This window comes from Camellia sinensis, chromosome 6, assembly GCF_055761805.1.
Source record: "Camellia sinensis isolate YWXY chromosome 6, ASM5576180v1, whole genome shotgun sequence".
Lineage (NCBI taxonomy): Eukaryota > Viridiplantae > Streptophyta > Magnoliopsida > Ericales > Theaceae > Camellia > Camellia sinensis.
The window spans coordinates 69,401,290-69,425,871 of NC_138966.1; the positions used below are offsets into that span (position 1 = coordinate 69,401,290).

At 35.4% G+C, this 24,582-nt stretch overlaps 1 pseudogene across 1 annotated transcript in view; it reads right to left on the bottom strand.

Annotated features, from left to right (window-relative positions):
* LOC145792676 (rRNA biogenesis protein RRP5-like) overlaps positions 1–24,582 on the bottom strand; it is an 87,038-nt pseudogene that overhangs the window by 47,128 nt on the left and 15,328 nt on the right. The window contains exons 6-13 of the transcript XR_014332423.1: positions 23,173–23,291; positions 22,951–23,073; positions 22,764–22,835; positions 21,167–21,259; positions 20,097–20,219; positions 18,151–18,336; positions 17,877–17,951; positions 15,648–15,782 (exon numbers count right to left, since the gene is read on the bottom strand). The product of XR_014332423.1 is annotated as an rRNA biogenesis protein RRP5-like (transcript). The remainder of the gene's footprint in view (positions 1–15,647; positions 15,783–17,876; positions 17,952–18,150; positions 18,337–20,096; positions 20,220–21,166; positions 21,260–22,763; positions 22,836–22,950; positions 23,074–23,172; positions 23,292–24,582) is intronic.

Here is a 24,582-nt window from a genome sequence, read left to right on the forward strand (position 1 = left end):
TACATGGTAGGAGAGGAAAAAAAGGAAGAAGACAACTTTCTCTTCATCCAACTATCCATCAACTTTTGTCCCCCTCTTTTCCTTTCTTTTATTTTATTATTGACCACCCATCTTTTCTTTTATTTTAATATCTATATATATCTTAAAATAATGAATCCTAAAACCAAAACCATGTGCTGGTTCTATCCACGCTATTTCACACTTTTCTTTTATTTTAATATATATATCTATATATATATTTTCTTATAATATATTTTCTCTATTCCTACTTTTATTTTATTCTATTTTATTTTATTGTATAATAATGAAACATTGATAAAACAAAAAAGAAAGATAAAAACAAAAAAAAAAAGAAAGATAAAAAATAAATAAATAAATAAATAAATTAAAAAAAATACCAAACACCAACCAATCATATTTTATTCATCTCAGGGAACAACCCCGATCACACTTTTACACACCAAAAAAAAAAAAAAACCCCAACAACTTCATCCACAGGCGGGATTTTTCTTCTCTACTCTGCCGCCAGTCTTTTCTTCTTGCCTCCGTCTTGGGCGGCCCTTGCCGGTGTTGCCTCCGTGTTTCCCACTCCACTGGGCATGATCACTACTCCCTGCTCCTCCACTGCAGCATATGGCGGCCCTCCAAATCGGAACATCACGGTGGCCTTCCGCTTCAGCTCCTTGTTTTCTGCCTTTAGCACACTTATCTCTGCTCGCGCATCCTTATACATGCGTTGGAGCAGAGCCAGCTGGGAGTTTAACTGTTGCACCTCATTTGTCCTGCTCTGCAGCCGGTGCGACAAATTTGTGACCGCAGTCATGGTTTCCACGCATGACTTCAAAGTATACTGATTGGCCTCAATATCAGTTTGCACCGCCATTTTTTGCTCCACAGACCGCATCGGAAAGTTCAACGGAGCAAAACCAGAGGCGCTTGGTTGAGGTTCACTGGCCACCGCACCAGTTATCTCTCTTGTTGACTCGTTGAGGTCGGGAAAAAGAGTGAGCAGACCACGGGACGAAGAGGCCATATTCTGGGTAGCTGAACGGGAAGACGAGGCCATGTTATGGGTTGCTGAGTGTTTCAGAGAACGGTTGGTTACAGAATGGCAACAGAGTGTTCCAGAATCTCTTTCTCAGAAACGGAAGAGTTTTTTTCAAAGGATTTTCGGCGGTTTCAGACTGGTTTGCACAGCCTCCGCCTCAACCTTGGTTAAATAGCCGAGGCCGACACGCCACTCTGTCGCTCACGTGCCTCGCCGCGTCTCCGGCTCACCTTTTGATGGCTCGACGCTTTCTGTCAGGCACGCCTTTTGAGGAAGTGGGCGCCTTTTGAGGGCGCGACTTTTGAGGGCTCCCTATATATATCCATATATATATATATATATATATTTGGGCAGCCTATATACACCATCATACAGTGTATTTTTTAAGGGTCCGACAAGACTCTGTAAACTGTCCCGACATTGATTCCGGTTAGCTCCTTCAAGGGTCCGACAAGACTCTGTAAACTGTCCCGACATTGATTCCGGTTAGTTTCTACAAGGGTCCAGCAAGACTCCGTAAACTGTCACAACATTGTCTGCTACAACGGTCCGACATGACCCCATAAACTGTCTTCTACATCGGTCTGACACCCCCATACAGTGTCCTCTACAACATTATGACACCACCATACAGTGTCCTCTACACCGTTATGACACCACCATACAGTGTCCTCTACAACGTTATGACACCACCATCCAGTGTCCCCTACCACGTTATGACACCACCTTTCAGTGTCTTCACCAACGGTCTGACACGACCATACAGTGTCTCCTATCCTCTTTTATTTTTATGTATTTTCTTGTTTTGTTACTCTCTCCAAACTCAAGTTGGTTCGTTTCTATCCTCCTTGAGTTTACTGGGGGCTGTTAAAATTTACCATCATCTACCACACACTTACCATCACCTACCACACACTCACCTACTACACTCACCTACACTCACCTACTCCTCACCTACCACCACCTACTCCACTACACCTACATCTATATAAGGAACCATTTGTAATAGACATACATCAAAACATATCAATCAATAATACAATTCTCTATTTCTCTGTATACATTAAATTTCTAGGCATGCTTATAAATTAATCTTTTATGTAATGGTTTAGCTGACTTGGAAAACAATTAATAATTATCATTTTGACTTATGATTGATGTGAAAGCCTAGGGTGATTGCTGCTATGTCTGAAACTGTCACACCCCAAACCCGCCCCTAGAAGTTTGGGCATGACCACTACAGAAACGGACACTTAACCTGTTATATATGACATATGGGGCCTAAATGGAAGCATAAATTTTTATATAATAACATGCAAGAAAAGAGCTACATCCATTGAGCGACCACTATCATGCCAGGATCACAAACAGACAGATAATAATAGTTACACACACATATACAACCCCGCCCATGTTTGGGCATATAACAAAAACATTAGAATTTACAACATATTATGGACAATCAGAATGTAAGCTAAAACTTCACAAAACGAGTAAGCTTCACCCAAATGCTTGGATACACAGGGGCTAACAAAGGGAGACGAGCATTAAGAGTTGTGGCTGACCTCCAAACGCAGGACCTACGGAATCAGACGAAATACAGAGTGAGATAACCTCAGTGAATAATAGTACTTGAATAATTCAATGTTCAACTTGAATAATAATGCAAATCAGAGCGTATATAATATAAAAGACAGGTAGTTAATCTGATTCTGTATTAATGTCACAACGGCTTTGGATCCGGCCTTTAAAACAAAGTGGCTTTATTTCCAAAGATTTCACAAATTGGCCCTTGGCCTAATAGGTTCACAAGTTCACAGATTGGCCCTCGGCCTCATAAGTTCACAATATCACAGATTGGCCCTAAGCTTCATAGGTTCACAATATCACAAATATTCATAATTTCACAAATTAGCCCTTAAACAGAACGACATTAAGCACAGAATGGCATATAGCCCTTTCATGTACGCATGAACTCAAGAGGTGGCTTGCACGGATTCTAGAGGTGGCTCCCACCAAAGTGTAGCACTTAGCTCCGTACAGCACTTTGTTTCATGCTAACAGATCAGACAAAATGGCCATAGGCCTCATAACTTTCACATAACGGCCATAGGCCTCATAACTTTCACAGAATGGCCATAGGCCTCATAACTTTCACATCGGCTTTAAGCCCAGTTACATATGTATGGACTCAAGAGGTGGGTGGCTCCCACCAAAGTGTAGCACTTAGTTCCGTACAGCACTTTGCTCCATATCAGAAATACATAATGGCCTCTGGCCTAATAGTTCATAAAGAAGCACATAGTTCCTTCTAATTATTCACATGAGTTAACATAGTTACGTTACATTCAACAGAGTGCTAATAGCAGCTATTAACGGGTTGGACTTCATAAATAGCAATGGATAACATTAATGAGGATCAAAGGTGAATGTACCATTAATAGAGGCATATATGTCATTCCATTACATTTAATAAGGATAGACCAATTTACATTCTAATGCGGTCACATCGTAACATTAAACCTTTGCATACATGCCATAGGATCTGAACGATCTAGGTTTCATAGGTGACATGTTTGTTATTGACAGAATAGAATGATTGCAAAGTCATACCGATATGTGCCAATCCTTCAACATTCACATTGATTTCCAATCGTCATAACTATGCGTGTAACACTTACGAGGAACAGAGCGTTAGTGACAATAATTACCAATGGTAGATAAAATATACATTTCCGTACTATTACTCACAGTGTTGTGATGACGTGTTACTTCCTTCCGGAGTGTGTCCTGCACACACGCAAAACTTGCACATTAGTTCTCTTTTCTTTCTTAAATCATTTCCTGAATCATTACACTTTTCACGAATTTACAACCCTCTTAAAATCATCAGAAAATATTCTAAAAATACCAGTGAGTCAAGCACGCAAAACTAAGCGAACCACTTTTCCAGCCCGGGCCGCACGTGCGGCCGGACCCTCCGCTCGAGCGGCCAAGCACCGCACGTGCGGTCATCCCCCTCTGCTCGAGCGGCCGTAGACAGTAGGCATTTCCAGGTTTTTCTTCTTTCTCCGCTCGAGCGCCCAAGGCCTCCGCTCGAGCGGCCATGGCCCTGTTTTGGGGCAGCTCGGTTTCAACTCAATTTTAAGCATCATCACTTCATTTCTCATGCAACCCAAGATGAAATTAAGGCAATACTTGAACCCAACTTCACTATAACAAAATTTATCATTGAAATATCAAAAGTTAACATGATTAAAAGCTTGATCAACTCACTATTCTTCCAAATTTCATCCTTTAAGTTAACTTCCTTTTGTTCATAAAACATAACACATTATGGCATAAAAACCAAGGATTGAAGTATAAATTGCACCATAGCATGTACTAGAACTTGAGCATCATAAAATACACATGAATAGAAGCTTATTCCAGTTACAAACCGTCTAAATTCTATCTTTAATTCAAGTTCCTCATGTTTATCAAAACATCATACCTTACTTAAATATAGTTTCATGGGTTTGACATGAGAAACAAAGATTGAGGTATAAATTTCATGTCAAAGCAACCAATTGATGAGTATCCTCTTCAATCAAACATAAATTATGAACAATTCTCCATTACAACCCTAAATCATCAAACATAAATCATAAACAAATCATTCTTCACAATTAAAAGGAGAATTCCCATATACACTAAATTTAGCATACCTTAAGCTTTAAAAATGGCAAGGATCTCCTAATTTAATCTCAATTCCCTTCCTTGTTGAACCTTGCCCTTGTTCTCCTTTTTTTGTTTTTCCTCTTCTTTCGTTTTTTTCCTCTCCAAGAGATATGTCAAATTGTTTTTGATCAAGCTTAAGAGAACTTGGACTTTGATATATATATAAAGGCATATAAGACAAAATTCCATCGTTTAATCATTCCGAAATTGAAATTTCGTAAACATGCTTAATATTACGTAAAAATTATGCTAATCACAGATATATAATCAATTGTAGATAATTAAGCCGTTAAGGCTTCCAATTTCTGATTCAACCATTCTAGATGTAATAGATACTTTTCTTGTTAGACAAATAGACATCCTTAAACATGGATTTCACTTACTTAACCTTAATTTCTCATGGGATGTTACAGTAAGCAGTTATAGTAAGCATTTAAAAGCACAAAACAAGGACTGAAAATAAACATGTACGAGGGTCGGGTTATTACAGAAACTAAACTCCTTCAATGTTCAATCCTAATGTTTCTCGTCTTTTCGTTTCGTTCTTTCTTATTGATCCTGCATCAATTTAGGTGTCAGATCCTGGCATTGACCAACCTCATTCATTCAAGAAGTTCATCGAACAGTTGGAAACCACCAATGTTTCAAGTCTTGATGAACCGTCAGCAGCATCAACATCATCACACTGTCATTACCCATCGCATATATTGAAGTTTGGGGACCAATTACTATTTTGGATTGCATTGACACTACTTTTCGTCATTGTCCTTGTCACTTCACTGCCTCAAATCACCGGACCATCCATTGTCAATCACAACCAACACCTTCGTGCCTCACTGCCACTCTCTTTCAATTTAGAATTGCGGGGTAGCCTGAACTGATGCAATCCACGGCATTAACTTTGATTTATTTTGCTGTCTCTCAGTTCAGAATTGTTGGGTTGTCTGAACTGCTGCAATCCACAACATTAACTTCGAACTGTTTGCGACAGATAATTCCATGACTCGTTGCTGGAAATAGCAATGATTGTCAACATCCCTTGTTGAGTCATTACTTCTTCCACCAAAGCCACATCGTCTATTACATCACTGTGGGCGATGCTTCCCTCATGCCGATGCCACCATCAAAAGCCAGATCCCTTGTCTGTGACCGTGTTACTGCTCAACATTGTCAGTGTTGTGTTCTGTATTCACTTGAGGTTTCATCATAGCTATATAGTGCCTTTATGTGTTGCTATTTACTACATGAGGAAAACATTGTGCAATGAAAAGAGTATAAAAACCCTTGATTAGACACAAGTCCAACCCAGAGCCAAGAATATTTAACGCAAAACAAGCCTAGCCCACCGAACAATCCAGACGACAATAAATACCCACACTGACCCAAGTCCTACCTTTATTATATTGATCCAGCCATTTTGTCTTACAAATAAAGATTTCCAATCCAAGAATATAATGAAGCAATAACCCAACTCAAACCAATTGCCCCTGCCAAAGCCTAAACATAACAAGGATCAAAAATTTCATTTCGGTATGTTGTTTCGGGTAGCTTGGAAATGAAAATGTTTTAGAAACATTTCAGAAATATTACGGAAACGTTTCAAAAATCTCTCAAAATATTTCGAAACCATAAGGGAAATGATAAAAGAATTTGAAAATGTTTAATATCAAAAACAAAAACCTATATAAATGTTAATACATTATCAATAATTAAATCATAACACTTTTTTTTTATCAGCTACAAAAAACAAATTAATTAATTAATTAAAATAAAAAATTTATTAATAATGAAAAAAGGGGTACAAGGAGAGGACAAGATGGTGTTCAAAAAAAAAAAAGAGGACAAGATGTCCTCAAACACAACATGAAAAACCACACTGAAACACCACAAAGAAAAGAAATCAAGATTCACAAACAGCTTTCCAATCTTTGAAAATCAAAAAAAAAAAAAAAAAAAAATGCGGAACCCGTTTAAACGGAGGAGAGGCGTATATCCAAATATTCAATCCTATCCTCAAAGATCTTTGCATTCCTTTTCAACCAAACTATCCAAAAGATCACAAAGACAACACAATGCCACTATTTGTTTTATTTCTAATTGCCACCAAAACCTCATAAATCAATTAAGAGCAAATTTGCACATGCACCAACAGCCACCCAATGTGTTTTCAATCAAACAAAATAGTTGATGCCATAAATTCAAAGCCAGGAGGCAATGCAAGAATAAATGATCCACCAAATCCCCTACACATGATGCACCATTGAGGATAAAGGAAATGATTCAGTCTCCTCCTTTGAAACATATCGTTGGTCATAATGCTTCCATGAGCCAACGACCACATAAAAATCTTCACTTCAGGAGACAGCACCACTTTCCAAATCCTCTTGTGCAACCAAAAACTAGAAACATTGGGGTCGCGTTTGGTAGAGTTTTACAATTATGATTTGAGAATAGAGTTGTATTTTGAGTTTGTGAGTTTTGGAATTATGATTTGAGTGTAGAAAATTTGCTTGGTTATGAGTTTTGAAAAGAGTTTTAATTGAGTGATGTGACATGATATTGAAAGTGTGTGTTTTGAAAAGTGTTTTGAAAAGTGAGTGTGAAATTAATTTTCTAAAGCTGTAACCAAACAACACACTCAAACTAAGAGGAAACTTCAAAAGCTCTACCAAACAAAGCCTGGGTTTCTCAATGATTGAATCAAAAAAAAGACTTGCATGAAAAGATATCGAAAGAGTATTTAAGCCAAACCTACCTATCACAAACATTTGGAGACAACGAAAAATTATCAAGCAAAGACAACAAAGATGCCAACTCAAGAGCCTCCTGATCATTAACATTCCTGATGAAATTGAAATTCCAAATAATTGGAGCTAAATTGGAGCATGCCAAAGATGCAATGGAAAATTTATTGAGAACGAACCACAATATACAAGTGTAAAACAACCTTGTTAAAGGAAGATTCACCCAACCAAACATCCTCCCACAACCTCTGCATTTTGTCCTGTTGCAAATTAATACCAACCACACCGCTCTTGTTCAAATTAACCTACGACCGAGCATAATTTCAAAACTTCTCACAATCCCTAAAAAATTAGCTACCATACTTTCCTCCCTTGAAAAAAAAAAAAAAAATGTCATCCACATAATGTAAGGTGAGACACAAATTTCATCCTCCCAATAACAAAACCATCAACTAAACAAAGCCCCTAGCTCTATCTACAATCCTCCCCAGCACAACCGCCACCAGAATAAAAAGGAAAGGAGAAAGTGGGTCTCCCTACCTTAATCCTCTAGATGCCTTAAAAGTGTTCCCAGCTTCTCGATTAACAATGACCGGCATATTACAAGTGGACAAACAACCCATAATCCATTTCCTCCATCTTACCCCCAAACCCTTTATTTGCATCACAAAATCCAAAAACCTCCAAGCAATATGACCAACCATATATGCTTTTTCAAAAATAAGGCCCTCCTTTTTCAAAGCTCTATATTCTTCCACGCTTCATTTGACACCAAAACAATATCCAAAATATGTCGGCCCTTAACAAAAACACCCTACACTAGAGATACAGTCTCCCCAAAATGGTTCCCAATCTTTTTGATAGAAATTTCCCCAAAATTATAAAGGGGTGTAACCAAATCGATTGGTCTAGAATTACCTTCACTGAGTTTTCCTTTTTTAGGATTAGACAGATAAAAGAAGCATTTGTGCACAAGTTAACTACTCCCTTCTCATAGAATTTTACAAAATCACTCACTAGATCCTTTTTCACTATTGCCCAACAATCTAGGAAGATCGTCATAGAGAACCCATCTGGGCTTGGAGCTACATCTCTATCACAATCAAAGACTACCTCTCTAATCTCAATTTCACCAAATGGTCTCAGCAACCAACTTGCTCTATATTCATCAATCGACATCCAATCAATTCCATCAATTCCTAGCTTCTCGACTCCCCCATCAGAGTAAAAACTTGAGTAAAAATTTAAAATCTCACTAACAAGTCGATCCTCCCTATCCACATACACTCCTTGATCAACCTCCAATATTTTGATGAATGCCTTTTTCATCTTTCCATTAGTCATTCTATGAAAGAGCCTTGAGTTAACATCACCCTCCTTAACCCATTTTAATTTTGCCTTTTGGGCCCAAAAAAATATGCTCCATAAAATTAAATCTTCCAAATTCACTTTTAAATCAGCCCATTTGGATCTCAAATTCCCCACCAAATCCTCCCTAGCCTCAATGGTTATCCAACTCCTCAATATTCCTAATAATCTAATTCTTTGTTCCTTTCAAATCTCCAAAAACCTCTATTCCACATCTTCAAGTTTTCCTTGATCTTCTTTAGTTTTTTCACAAACCTAAAACCCTCCCATGAATGGCATCCACAACTATTCCATCACACCCCAAAATCTTTCTTAAAAGAATGGTGTTCCTAGCACATATTTTCAAACCTAAAAGGTGATGGACCCCATATTAATGGACAACTCTCCATGATCGCCAGACAATGATCTAAAACGATTCTTGAAAGACCCTCCTACCTTGAACTAGGAAATAATTCCTCCCATCCCGAAGCAACTAAGAACCTATCCAACCTACTACATATCAAATTTTTTGAAGATTAGACCCAAGTGAATATAGCATTACACAAAGAGGGGTCAATCAAATCACAATCTCTTATTAAAGAGTCAAAGTCCCTCATGCTCCTATTTGTTGAAGTCTCATTGAGTCTTTCTGACACATTTGACCACATTAAAATCACCCCCCACACTCCAATTGGGATGAAAAAGCCAATTTAAACGTACCACCTCCTCCCACCAATCCTTCCTTCCACTAGGCCTATTTGGGCCATAGACTTTGGTCAACCACCACGCATTATTATCACCATTTTTGAACCTAACAAAAAATGAGAATTCCCCTACAAGAATTTCACAATAAGTGACCACTCTCTCATCCCAAATAATCAAAATTCACCTTGACATCCCACAAGCTAGCAAGAGAGCCTATTTTCTAAACCTAGATTCCCAAATACTTTTAATGAAATGCTTGTCACAACTCTCAATTTTAGACTCTCGAAAAATAACTATATTTGGCTGATAAACTTTCAAAGTCATTTATTACCCCATTCTTTTTACGAGACCACATATCTATAACATTCCAACTTAAAATCTTTTGTTGAGAACTAACATTACTTGTAACCTCCTTGTGACGTCCTTCATAATTAATGTTGCTCGCTAAATTTTTTAACTCCTTGTAACCTTTTCTGCTATTACCACCCCTTTTTCAAATCCTTACCTCCCCCCAGCTATAACCAAAGATAATCCCAATGTTTGAAGCAAATGTTTAAAATGTGACATCCTCGTCCAAAGAGAAAGACACAAACTTCATCATCTCACTCAACCACCTCTAAGTCTCATCCACTTTTTTCCCCTGAATAGTGCTTTCCTCAATCCCATGATTCCTAGAAACTTTACATTTGAATTATCACTCATATTGTATTCCTTATTAAACATAGGACATTGTTGACAATCATAGTGGGTCCAGTCTCTATGGGTAACTAAGGTATATGCCCATTCCCATTTAAATCCTTCCTTCTCGACTACAATTTGGGCAAGAATCAAAAAGACACTACCTATTTTGTCATGCACCTATCGTTTGCATCCCTCGACACTAACCTTCCCTTTTTGATTGTTTCCCACCCTTTCCACTTCCTCATGTTCCTTGAGAAAGTAAACCTCATTGTGCCACCCTTTGTCTACTCCAATGCCACGTGTTAGCTTTGTCTACCATCTGTCCCCAACGACCCAATTGTTGATGCTTGAGCTTACTGCACTTCCTCACCCGAAACTCCATTGTCGATTGCCTGCTCTAGGTTTAATTGATTTTAAAACTACCCTCAAACGAACTTTGATGACTTCATCAGCTACCTTAAACTCCATCGCAGTTGGAAGGAAACAACAATCGAAACCTTGTACCTTCAATCTACTTGCCAACAAATTCTCGAAAGCCAAGTAATCGATCTCAACTAGCCCTCCATAGTTTATGTCGATCTGTTCAAAAATGTCTTCGTTCTATAACTTGAATGGTAATTCGAAAACAAACAGCCCAACCTCCATATGACTAATTTACATATGGTTCTTTGTGCCTTCTATCGGATCACTTTTCCAATCTAACCGCAACTCCTCCTTCAAAGAAACACACCCCTTGACTTCCATAAAAATCAGCTTCATCCTTCTACAAAAAAACAAAGCCGTGTTGATTTGGAAAGGTTAAAGAACAATTAACTCTTCATATTCTTTTTTCTATGTCCTTTCAATTTGCACCCAACTGATGTATAAGTCAGTTCTAATGCAAACTACAACATTTCCCCAATCAATTACCTACTTTCTACTTTGATTTTCTTATGTTAAGGCCTTAGAAGCTCATTAAAAACAAAATTTGTTAAACGCTTAATTAGGATAGAGATTTACAAATTTTTTTTTTTAAATAAAAATTAAGGAATAGTAGGGATGAAAAAAAACTCTGCACTGGGAGTAACAAAGAAAAAGAACAAGTGACTTAATCATACAGGTTTTATCTTGTCCTCACTATCTCTCATTTTCTTATTTCTAGATATAGTTTCTCATATTCTCTAATAAATTTAATTTTTTTTCCTTTTTCACTTTTTTATTTTTATTTTTATTTTTTTTAACAAAAAGAAGCAAATAGAAATGACCATTGTTAAATAACCTTAATAGGTATCGAAACAGCTCGTTGTTTCAGTATGTTTCGTTGTGTTTTAGTACATTTCAGCTTGTTTCAGTGGAAACATCGAAATTCGATATTCCACAAAAGCATTTTCGTTGTTTCGATGAAAAAGAAATGAAATTTTGTTTCTCAAAAAAAAATAAAAGAACCCACATAAACCCACAAAAACTCATTATAGCCAATCACCCAACCCACTAAGAACTAAACTAGCCCAGCCTAATACCTTTCCAACTTATTCTAACCCAATCAATTTAGCCAACTCACTAAAAAATCCACCAGAAACCAAAAAAAATACCTCATCAATTTTGGAATAAGAACTAAATCAATCTATTACCTTACAACGTTAAACTCCCAAACTGGTACATCATCTCACAAGTGTTGTGTCATTGTTACAAATAACCTCTCGTTTACCCCAAAGGCACTACCATCTCATTCAACCTTCAGGTCTGGCAACATCACCTAAATCTTTCATTGTCCACATCATTGCCTGCATCTTTTCCACAATGCCTTCGAGTTCCCAACAAGTGTTCGATGTCATAGTAACATAGCTTCCATTACAGATAACCTTTGGTTTACCCCAAAAGGCACTACCATCTCATTCAACCTTTAGGTCTGAAAACATCACCTAAATCTTTCATTGTACACATCATTGCCTGCAACTTTTCCACAATGCCTTCGAGTTCCCAACAAGTCTTTGATATCATAGTAACATAGCTTCCATCATGCTACTATGATATTGTTGCCACGTTGTCATCAATTGTTGCAGCTTCTATCTATTCCATCGTTATCATTCTAAGGCTTATTGGTCAATAAATCGACATGAAGACAACGATGTGCAAAGCTTGTACTGCCATTACCCAACCCTGTTTTGACCCATAAACCCATATCACTTTAAAACCTAACCCAAGAACCAACCTAAGACAGTATTATCCAAATTCTATCCAACCAATTAGATCTTTTGAGTAGCATCCAACTAATTAGATCAATCGTTAAACAGCCCAAACCAAAATCTCATTACAACTGACTGACTAATCCCAAAAACTCTTTAACCCATTAACCCAGCCCACACTACAACCATTCAAAACCAAGCCCAATGAAGTTCGCCAGCTCAGCATGTATCCTTATGCCACACAAGATCTTTGGCATAATGAGCACTACCAAAGTCGCAGTTGTTGTTTCCGCTCCAGCCCATAAAGCCTACTGTTGAACTTTGTATACAATAGAGCCATTACAACTCTCCGGACAAGAGTTCTTTTCTTAGCTAGAGAGAAATGATAGGGGCAAAAAGGCAAAAAATAAAGATGAATTGAAGACTACAATTTATTACTTTACTAGCATTATCCTATATTTTTTATTTTTGAGGTTTTAGTGTTCCACTAGGATCCAGTAAGTGTAGTGTTTTATTATAGATAGGGTTTATTTAGAATGCCTACAAATAAGCCTATGCGTAATAGGTTTTAGTGGACTTGAAAGAAATTAATAGTTATCATTAGGATTTTTGCTATGGTTGGTGTTGAAGCCAAACTCCTCAGGTGCTGAAACCTAGGATGATTTCCTCTATGATTGGTGCTGAAACCAAACTCTTTAGGTGCTGAATCCTAAGATTTCTCTGTTCTTTTTCTTTCTTATTGTCCTGTGCCACCAAGACTCCAAAAAACAAAAAACCCTTGAGAATAAACAAAAAAATCCAAGATATCTCACAATAGATTGTCATAAGAGCAAGGACCAAGTAATCACTTCAGCCTGCCTACCCATCACAATTAGAAACACCTCCGAGCAAACAACTATGAAATTCCAAAGAAGTGGTCCCTCTGACATGTCCATTATAATGCCTATTTTATACCTTTAATTTATTCTTTGTTAGACCTATTTTATATATTATTTTATTTTATTATACTTATTTTTATGTTTTTAGGTATTCTGGAAGTTTAATGGAAAAATGCTCTTAAATGAAGGAAATTGGAATATGCATAGGAAAAGATTAAAAAACTTTTTTGGAATTATTTATAACACATTGAGGTGTCTAGCCTAGTTGGTAGTGTGGTGATTCTATTCTTGAGGTTCCTAGTTCAAGCCATTCTAGCAACACCAATTCTATATTTTTAGCAAATTTGGCATTGTCCAATTGTACCAAGACCCAAAAAGCACCAAATTATTTCTCGAATCAAGTGGATATCTTCAGAAACCAAACTGCACCACTTTTGCCATACTACTCACGGGAGAACAATTTTTTTTTTATTGGCATGGGGTGTCCGGATCAAAACCCAACTAATTCCCAGTGGTGCCCAGGCCCTCAGCAAGGAGAATAATTTTTTTTATTACAAATTGTACTTTTATTTAATAATAGTTTATTATTATTATATTAGGTTTAGGTTTTCTCTTTTATATAAACACATGTAACCCTTATATTTAGGGACGACTTTTTAGAGAGAGAAAAAGAAAAAGATTGTTAGGGTTTTGCTATTATCTTCTTCAATAATAGTAAGTTTTATAACTTTGATTTTTTTTTTTTTTTTTTTTTTTTTTTGACTGACACTTGGGTGTCCAGATCAAAACCCAACTACTCCCCAAGGGTGCACAGGCCCTTGGCAAGGAGTTTCCCATTAGTGCACCACAATTAATTCAAGGGTTAACCCCTAGTCCAATTGCCCCAAGGAATTGTTAGTACCTAAGAGGTTTCGATCCTGAACCTTCGAAGAAGCACACCCCCAAGACCCAAGGCCTTGCCACCAGACCAACTCCTTGGGATTTTTATGACTTTGATTATTTCTTCAGCAATGTGTAACTAAACTATTAATTAAGGTTAAAGATGAAACCTCATGCTTCATAGTAATTAAATATTAACCTAATTGTATTTTCTTGAATTGTGATTTAATTGATTAATCATTCTTGTCTCTTCGTAATTAATTCAGTAAATTTTGGACATGAATTTAATCATGTTTCTTTCATGATTTGAAATCTACTGATTAATAGTTTGCCTTGATTATTATCTTGTTCAATTCGTATATTGGATATCTACTGTGATTTGTGCAAACGGATGCATTAGATGATTAGATTTTTAACTTTTAGGCGAGGAAGAACGTACATAAGATAATTATTTTCAAAAGAATTTAACGATCCTATTTTCCATAATAATTGAGATTGATTTCCATATTATTGTGAAGAGAATTAAAAAAAAAAAAAAAAAAAAAAAATGCTTGAGTGTGGATTTTGAAACCTTAGTTCTATTCATCAGATTAATTTATTCTTCAATTCCATTATTTCTATATTTATTTAATTATTTTTTTATTGCATATTTATAATTAATTTCAATCACACCAAAATTTGTTCACTACATTAGGATCTATTTAATTTGAAATTGATTAGTTTTTGCAAAAATCGTAAGTGTTTGTGGGTTCAACCTCGCATTCATTAAACTATACTATTGTATGGTCCATACACTTGCAAGTAATTAAAATTGACACATCACCCTCCATGGCCTCTAACAGGACAATGATATTCGCAACAGATTATAAAAAAGTAAAGAGTCATAGCATGTTTTGTTTTGCGCTATGGAACCAATCTGGTTTTCCAAATATATGTAATGTAACTTTTGGCAAGCGTGGTATAGTTTGCTCATTCAAAAAATTGAAGAATTTTAATGAAGAAAATGCAGAGTCCAAATAAATACATCATATCTATTTAGAGACTCAAGAAGTTGTCAAATCATCCAAACCCCCAAAGTCAATAAGTTAATCGGGCTTATGCCATAACTAAAGTCTAAATATAGAACCACTAATTATTTAGATTCCACATCTCTTAGACAAAAACCATAGCTTTATTTGACAACTACTAAAATCATATTCATGCAAAAAAAAAAATTTGACGTTAAACAAAAGCATAAGAGCTAAAAACCTTTGGAGTTGGGAGCCAAAGGAAACAAAAGAAACCAGCTATTTTATATTGTTTAGCATAGCTAATTTCAAAGAAGAGAAGAGGCCTAAAGACCATCATTATGTAATTACACTACTTTTTTTTCTTGATAAGTAAGACAATAGTCATTCAATTACAATCACATTATTACCACAATTCACACTCAAGGCAAAAGAAAGTGACTGGAACTGAAATTAAAGGTGCTGATACTAACCTTGAGGCAAATCCCTGTACTCCATTGTAAAATCGCACAAAGCATCCATGGTTTTCGATCTTGGTTATCCATCCATGTGTTATTAATCCTTCAGTAGCATCAGTATGAACTAACAATTCCAAGCATTGATTTCACCTGAAAAGATACAGAAAAAAAATGTACAAAACATCATACATGAGTGTATTGCAATTTTATTTTAATTTTTCATTTTGAATAACAGAAATTAACAGAAATGAAGAGGGTTGTTAGCACCCAAAAATTTTTTTTGCATTTTGTATCAAATGGAGTAAAATTTGTTACTCTAAGATTTATTCCTACATTTTGATAGCATGTTTCTTGACATATGCAACCTACAATAATAGCTTACACTGTAACCAAAATTTCTCTCATTTAGATTCATTAAATGGGGGGACTAGATTCAGGCGTTGAACAATGCAAGGATAAATTAGTAGCAACTAGCAATACAAGATCAAATACGACATGATAATATTTAGGACACATTACAGACCACACCAATTGAAACAGGATAATAGAATCCAGCCTCAGATGATTTGCCATGTGCAATACTGCCAACACAGGTGCACAGGTAGCAGCAAGTGATTATTATTTATTTTTCTTTTTTTGCTGAGGGAACAAGAACAAAAATTGAAAATGAACATTCAATGACATAACTGATACCACACTGAGTAAAGAAGAACAATTCAACGAGCTGATCCTTGGTAGTTGGGAAAGTCTCATTGAGTTACTCAAAGGATCTCAACAAAAACCAACTCATAGAAAAGAATAAAAAATTGAGTTCAAAATTGAAATATTCACTTTTACAAATGAGGACTGAAATGAAATGCAACTCTTTAAAATAAAGAGGCATATACAAGCATGTAATATGAGTCCGCATAACTAACAGGTGAATTGAGAAGGTGACCCCTCCTACACACATCATATACTTCATAGCAATCCAGTCAGCCCAAATTATGATAATTGAAAAATTCACAAAATTCATGCTGATGAAAAACAAATGTTGCAAAAATAAATCCTTAGGTCTCAAAGAGAGCTTGCTATGCTCAAGAATAAGATGACATTATCAACTCTACTTCCAGCACAGTAGCACCTACAATACGGAGGAATTTTCCACCCTCAACTCATGAGATGCTATTAAAATTTATACTTGGTAAGCTGTGACATGTGAGATACACAGGGACAGTAAAGAATAAGGTTGGGGTGGGGTCCGGTTGATTTCAGCTAAGAGGTGAAGTCTTCTAAAGGGTACGAGCAGTCCCATGTTGGAGGAAAGGTTTTCCAAAGAAGCATATTACTGCCTTTCTGTTTTCCTGGATGAATGCATGAGACAATTTGAGAAAAAGTATATCTGGAAATTAAATTTTATGGGGTTATTCGAAAACCGGATGGAAATCACAAAAGAGAAAAAAAAACACCATTTGTGGAAATGGCGTGTTATTGAGGCAATTCAGGGACTAAGAGAATTTTTTTTTTAGATGTTGGGGGTATTAGATCTATTTTCTATACTTTTTCTTGTTTTCTTTCTTTGTATTTTATTTGATTATACAAGGGGTGTTACTTATGTGTGGCCCCTCAACACATTCTCTAATACAACGTGAAAATGTATGTACCCATTTGGTAATGGTTGACAAAGAGAACAAAAGAATTGCTAAGATGCAGCAGAGAGGAACACAAACCAACCAAGTTAAATTTACAACAATAGAGTTATTCCTCAAAGGCATATAAGGTTTCTTTCATAAAAACTCCGTAAACCAAAAGCATAATTTTAACAAGTTTCACAATCCCAGTGCACTAGTTCATTGATAGGGGCATAGATACATCAAAATGTGATTTTAAACACCAAATAACAGTGAATGTCTTATTACCTCAGAAAAATACACTGAAACAGCAGAAAGATAAAAGGAACAAAAACTTTAGAAGAAAATATAGCAGATCAGAAAAAACACGAGTAGCATCATTCACAAATCAATAATGATTAAGACCTCATACAAATTATTTGGGTTTAGCAGAGGAATTATTTTCTACCAGCTAGACACTTCTCTAGTGCAACAAGGCAAGCTTGGAATTACAAATTTGATCAATTTCAATCATTCCATTCATAGATTTTGAAACAGGACCAATCCAATAAAAGGGTTTGAACTTCTAATTTAAGTTTTAAAGGAGTTCTTTAAAGTTTATAAGCTTGTTCATGGTAAGTCTGGAAAAGCATACTAGTGTTTTCTTGTGAGTAACAGTGATTCTCTTGGACTTGCATCCAAGCACACGGAACTGTAGTTCAGCTCCAACCTGCACAGAAATTACCAAAGATAACATTAAACAAAGTAACTGACAAGAAAAAGAATCATCTCTTTTAACAAGATGAAAAAAAACAAACAAACAAAAAGTATTTCTGCTCTCAATATACATCATGAACTGGTGCAAACTACCCACAGAAAAAATGCAGTAATAAAAGCATCTTTAAGAGGACATGTTGCTTAAAAATAACCTGAAACTTTTTTCTAGGCTTTGCTATTTCAAACTCTGACATATGTCGAAGGGGACAAAGTGACTTGACACCACTGGGAAATTGAACAATGGCCCCAAAATTGTCCACAACAGTTACTTTAGCTCTTACCACCATGCCAGGCTTCACATCGGAGTGAGTGAAAACTGAACCTTCAAAGGCGCTACTCTGCTTAAAAGAAAAACGCAAGGACAAGAATGTATGCAACCAGATAAGCCACATATTCATTAGTAACATTGAGGAAGGAAAAACACCATTTTTTCACACTTAACCATATAAATCCCCTTAATATATTCCAACCAGTCCGCTATTTATATTTACTTTTTAGCAATAACAAGGCAATTTGTAAGCCAAAACAATCATTTCTTTTGCATTAGAGAAAATTCAATACTAGAAGAAGCACATCAAAAAGCCTTAAATCAGAACATATCTTGCTAAAACATTTTTGCTAATCAATCAATAACAGCACCCAATCAACAGGAAAAGTATATATTAAAGAATGATGCTGTAGACAGTGTGCAATACGATTTGGTGGACTAAGAAAGGTGTATATTGAAAGGGATGGGATTAAATCAACAGATGAACCAAAGCTTTATGTGGATACAAAATTGAGCATCAATGAGAAAAATGTACTTAGAGATATAATCATGATAGGGTATGAAATCACTAAATAAAATACATTAATAGTTCCAAGATCCCAATCAAGTGGCACTCTTTATACAAACAAAATATCCTATGAATCCATTCAACACTTGAGAAACGGAATTTAACCTTCTAAGTTATGTTACCTAGAATGTGGATCATTCCTGTACGAGGAATGGGAACAGGAACGTAATACACCACATGCTCTAAAATGTGGTACGATAGAGGTGGACTTCTTAATTTAATATCCAATATATTATAGTTTATTTTTCTTCAAATTGATGATTCAACAACACACTTCTATGAATATTAAAGCCCATTGTTTTACATTTTCATAATCCAAAACTCCATTCCATCTCAATTTTAGTTCATTATATTTAAATTTTCCCTATTAAGGAGACCTTTTAATAAAAAACATAGAAACAAATTATGGGACCACTAAATTCACCATTTTGGAACGAAAGTGTACCATGTTTCGGAACGTGCATTCCAAAACGTCGCTAAGGTGTTGGCATTTTCCAGCAACACTACTTCTAAGTAGACTATATTTCTGTAAGTACAAATAAAGTTTTATAGAGACCCCGGTGCACATGTAATGCACACAAAACATTAGTACACATGCCTTGCTGGGTTACCTAAAACAAAGGCAATAAACAAACTGTTAACAAGAAATTTTTGAAAGCCCAAAAGACCTTCAAAGAGGGTATATGTTAATAAAAAATTAAAAATTAAAATTTTAAAAAAAAAAAAAAAACCTACAAATCTTCTATGTTTTTTTCCCCAACAATATTCCTTCACCATGTGGAAGAAATGGGGACGTGCTATCCAATAAGAACCCAACGCACAATGCTAACTGAAAACAAAGGTTGTATCCAGTGCATTACAGCGGAGTCTTGGAGAGGTACTAGGTAGGCAGGCAGCCATCCCTCCACTCTTTTTCTATAGTGGTTTTTTTAGCGGAGAGGCTAATTCTCGTGACTCAAACCAACGCCACAACAAAATATATGCAGTTCTTTTAAAAATTAGTTCATCAAACTGAGGCCAAAAATTACAGCTTCTTTTCTTAAAAATGTAACTTTTCTTGTAAAACAAATAAAAACATCATAAATGGTAATGAAGTCCCGGAGGAAATTTACTTGTGTACATACATATAATGTAACCAGTACAAAAGCACACACAAAAGAGTCCAACCATCAAAAGCACCACAATAACAACCTAAACTAAAATATAGTTCAACCTAGAATATTCAACCTCAAATAGAATTCAATGGAAGATATAAAAGTGACCTTTAAAACACCCATAGCGAGCCCTTCCAAGTGCCTAAATCCTAGAATCTGAACACGAACATGGCTCCCTTGCTTGAAGTTTTTTTCCAATTTCCTAACATCCTTGTCAGCGACATCAGATACCTAGGAATCTCATAAATTAAATATTACCATTACAAAATCAGTAGCCCAGCTGAATAAAATCAAGATCACCACTACAACTTAAGATGCCAGGATGAACTAACACTGACATATGCTGGAGTTGGGATTGGAGAAGTAGGGACCTCAAGTAGAAGACCGAATCCTCTATCCACCCTGATTACTTTTGAATGGTCAAAGATATCTCCAGTTTTAACAAGTTGCATAATGAACCCAAAAAATGAACTCCATAACTGAGCAAATTGTATATCAATTTCGCTATTCCAAAACATATTCAACTAGTACATAATATATATATATATATATATCAGATAGAATGCAAAAGAAGAAGGAAAACAAAAGTTATTGGCAGAAACAAAGAGAATTGTCAGTGAAGCCTGAGCAGCACCAAATCCCTTTAGGCACAAGAGCCAATAAGCGAAGCTAAAGTATGCTTAGGTAAGTTAACTAGCATATGCATGCTACAATCGTAAACCTGTCCTAGAGATTTTCAAGTCTTTTGTGTACAAAGCAGGCTTTTACTATTTTGCTTCATTCTGGTGACCCCATGTACAAATGGATTTTAATAAAACTGTTCAACTTGTCCAGTGAAAAAATTTCTTTTAATGCACTATGGAAAAGCGTAATAAACCAAGTCTCAAAACCAAAAATACCAAGCTTGAGCCCAAAAGAATGCACAAGCTGAAGCTTGGCCTCACGCATGTTAATTGTACCTTTTTCCTATGCACAGGGTTCAACTGTTAATTCGAAACAACCCAAATCATATTTAGAATCTGAACATATAAGAACTAAGAAGTACTAGATCACATTCACTCCAAGCAACATTTAATAAATAACAGCACAAAATAAATGATCTCTGATTGCAATCAATGTTCTTGCAACTTGGTATATTCCAGGAGAAAGCTCAGAATTATCATAAGTACTAAACTTACAAAAGGTGGAGCCTTGTAATGGACAAGGTGAGGATTCAGAGTCAAACCAACAGCTCTAGTGAAGGGATCAATGAATAATATCCGAGCATTGACCTAATCCCAGGTAACAGATATTAGTAAAAATACAAAAAGTGAAAACTCATCAAAATTTGAGAAAGAATTAATGGCTTTAGAGACCATGGCTGGAAAACTATCAATGGATTAAATTTTATATTTCTAGCACAAGAAACAAAAGCAAATAAAATTATAGAATCCCTGCAAAGAGCAATTTAAACAAATCTCAGTGAAGGTAAATCAGCAAGAGAACAAATCACTCCAATAAGGCCAATTCCCTCTTATGATGCTTTGCTCCATCGAAACTTCTATATTTATAAAGCACCAGCTATGATATGAAGCACAAACACTCCAACACAAGTGCCGTAGCAGTGTCGGACACGCCAGGGACAAGGCGGACACATACGGGACACACCAGCTGATGTGTCACCTTATTTAATTAATTTGTTTTTCAAGGCCAGGCTGAGGACACTTCGGGGACATGCCAAGTAGTTTTTTCCCCCTCTTCTTTACTGCTTTTGATGGATATTTTTATGGATTGTCTATTAATTATTTAAATCTAGTTATATATATATATTGAATTACGGTCAGTTTTTGTTAATTTTGATTGTTTGTGGAGATTAATATTAATCTTCATAGCAAATAAAAATGTATAAAAAATAATATGTTTTTATTGTCGTATCCCTGCAATGCCCATGTCCTCATTTTTTTTAAATCACCATATCCCTTGCCAGTGTTTGTGTCCGTGTTTGTGCTTCTTCGGTTGGAGTCTAACACTCTAATATTTACAATGGCTCTTGTATTTAATGAGTGAACATTTAGCTTCACCATAAAAAAATGGATTGTTGATGTACAATCATATAATTTACAATTAATAAGTGTGCAATTAATTATCTCTTGAAGCCTTCCAATATAAGTATCTATGTGGTGCAAAGCACAAAATACTGTCACATCAAATAAACTACATATTATATCATTCACTATAGCATTCTCTGATTTCACCCGTGTCCACAAATCTTATCTTTTCCTACACATGAAATTAAAACATTTTATTGCAGTAAGTTCAAGATTCATATGATGCAATTGAAGTATTGATTTTAACCTAAGTTTTGAGTTTCAAGGACATGTCACATAATTCACATTAACAAAACTATCAAAACATAATTACATTCCAGCCTAACATGCTTTACTAGAAAAAGAAATTGTTGTCAACCGCTTGTACTAGGAATTACAGTAGTCTTTGTGCTGAACTTGTCACTCCAAAAAGATGATATCAATGTTTACCAGATGTCTAAAGTCTCATTATTGTTCTTGAATACTTTGCAAACTTGTCCCAAACTTCTAAACAAACTTCGAATCCAAAATAAATCTCAAGACCTAAACTTATGGCAAAAAAGTACACAACCATGAACACCTTAAGCCTTAAGCTCAGATACGCCAAATGACAACAGCAATAAATGGGTTAGATAAAGGGGGGCAAAGAATCCTATTATAGATTTCTACACCAGAGATACCAAAAAAATGGGTGAGAAAGTGCCCAAACCTTCTTATTTTGATTGTAATCATCTTTCCAATTTGAAGTAGGGAATGCTTTTTGCAAGTGAAATATGTCAACCTGTAAAGATATGAAATGAAAGATCACGGTGGCAGACAGTTAAATTGAACAAATTTATAACCTGTTAAATCATGATCTTATTGCTGCAAAAATATGACAGACACTGCAAACTCACAGTTCCCGTAAAGTACGTAAGGAATGATAACATGATTCCGTTTTCAAGGGTTGATTGTACACATGCATTAACCATCATGCCCGGAATGAGAAGATCAATTGAAATGCCTTTAAGCTCCTTGGTCTGTATAGAAGTACAAATTGAAGTGTTAAACAACAAAATAAATTGCTTGAGAACAGGACAATTAATAATAAAAGAATACTAAGCAATGACAAGGCATACCACACATTTAGACACCATATCAGCATCAGAACTCAGATAAACTACTATACGAGTTTTGTCGACGCTTTTGACAACCCCTTGTAAAAGTTGTCCAATATTGACCCTAATTTCCCTGCTTTCTGCCAGAGAAGGGTAAAAAAAATGAAAAAATAAAACATGTTACTAGATGAGCTGCAAATCACAAGCCACTAATGCAACCATAAGAGAGTCCTCATAAACATATTACAAGTAGATTGCAACATAAGAGAGAATTCTGAGAGAGAAAATATAAAAATAAAAGGGAATAGTGTTTGATTTTTGCGAAACAAAGAATGGCCTGATCGTCATTGTGAAGCTTATACTTAATAATTTCAGGGGATATTTTTTCATAAGAAATGAAGACCTCATTGGAAAAAAAAAGAGATGCACAACAAATTTATATATACAATGAATTGTAGAGTCAAATGATCCCATCTATGGAAACCAAGGTTTCAAATAATGGTTGCAGCTACCGTAACGGTTGTGATGGCAGTGACGTGGCAGAGTATAACGGCCGTAGTGTAATGGTTGCGGCAACCAGAACCATGAATTTATTTTTTTTCTTCATGCAATTGAAAGAAAACTGACCAATACACTTGTTTTATTTCAGAATCACATTTATTGAGATTTAAAATAGATTTTGATAAATTTTGTTTTTTTTAAAGTATTATACAATATATGCCATATTTTAATAATATTTTCCAATTACTATAAATACATTTTTTCAATAATCAATGATTTTATATATCACAAAATTACATTTGGTTAAAAAAAAAATCAATTTCACATTTAAATGTGTACAAAATTATATGTGGAATCTTGGATTAAAAAGAGAATGATTTGAAGACATCCATAAAATTATGCAAACATCCCACTTAATGTCCATAAACTAAACTCAATTCACTAAATAAATAAAAACAACGATCTAATCTAAAATTTAAAAAAAAAAAATTAAAAAATAAAGGCAATGTTCATAATCATACAATAAACAAAAATACTAGCAGTGTTTTTATATTTATAATTTCATATTTAATGTAATCACATTAAATAAATTGCATAGGAAAAAAATTGGCAGATAAATGACAATCTATGTAAATAATAAATAAAAGTAGAAACAGAATTGTAGATATTAATGACTGTTATAGATAGTGTATAACATCTCTATCATCTATCTAGAGAACATCACTCTAAAGCATATCAAAAGACAGCACTCTTCCAGATCATATCAAAAGACAGTCAATAAAAGAGAAGGTTAAAAGAAATATCTAGAAGCTAAAGCTCCCTGATGAGGTGACCCCATCAATGGCAACGGCATCCTGTTGTCTCTCGTCTCCTCTCCTTTCCTTTCAGGCTTTGTCAATCTCACTCTATCTCCCACTGACCATGCAAGTC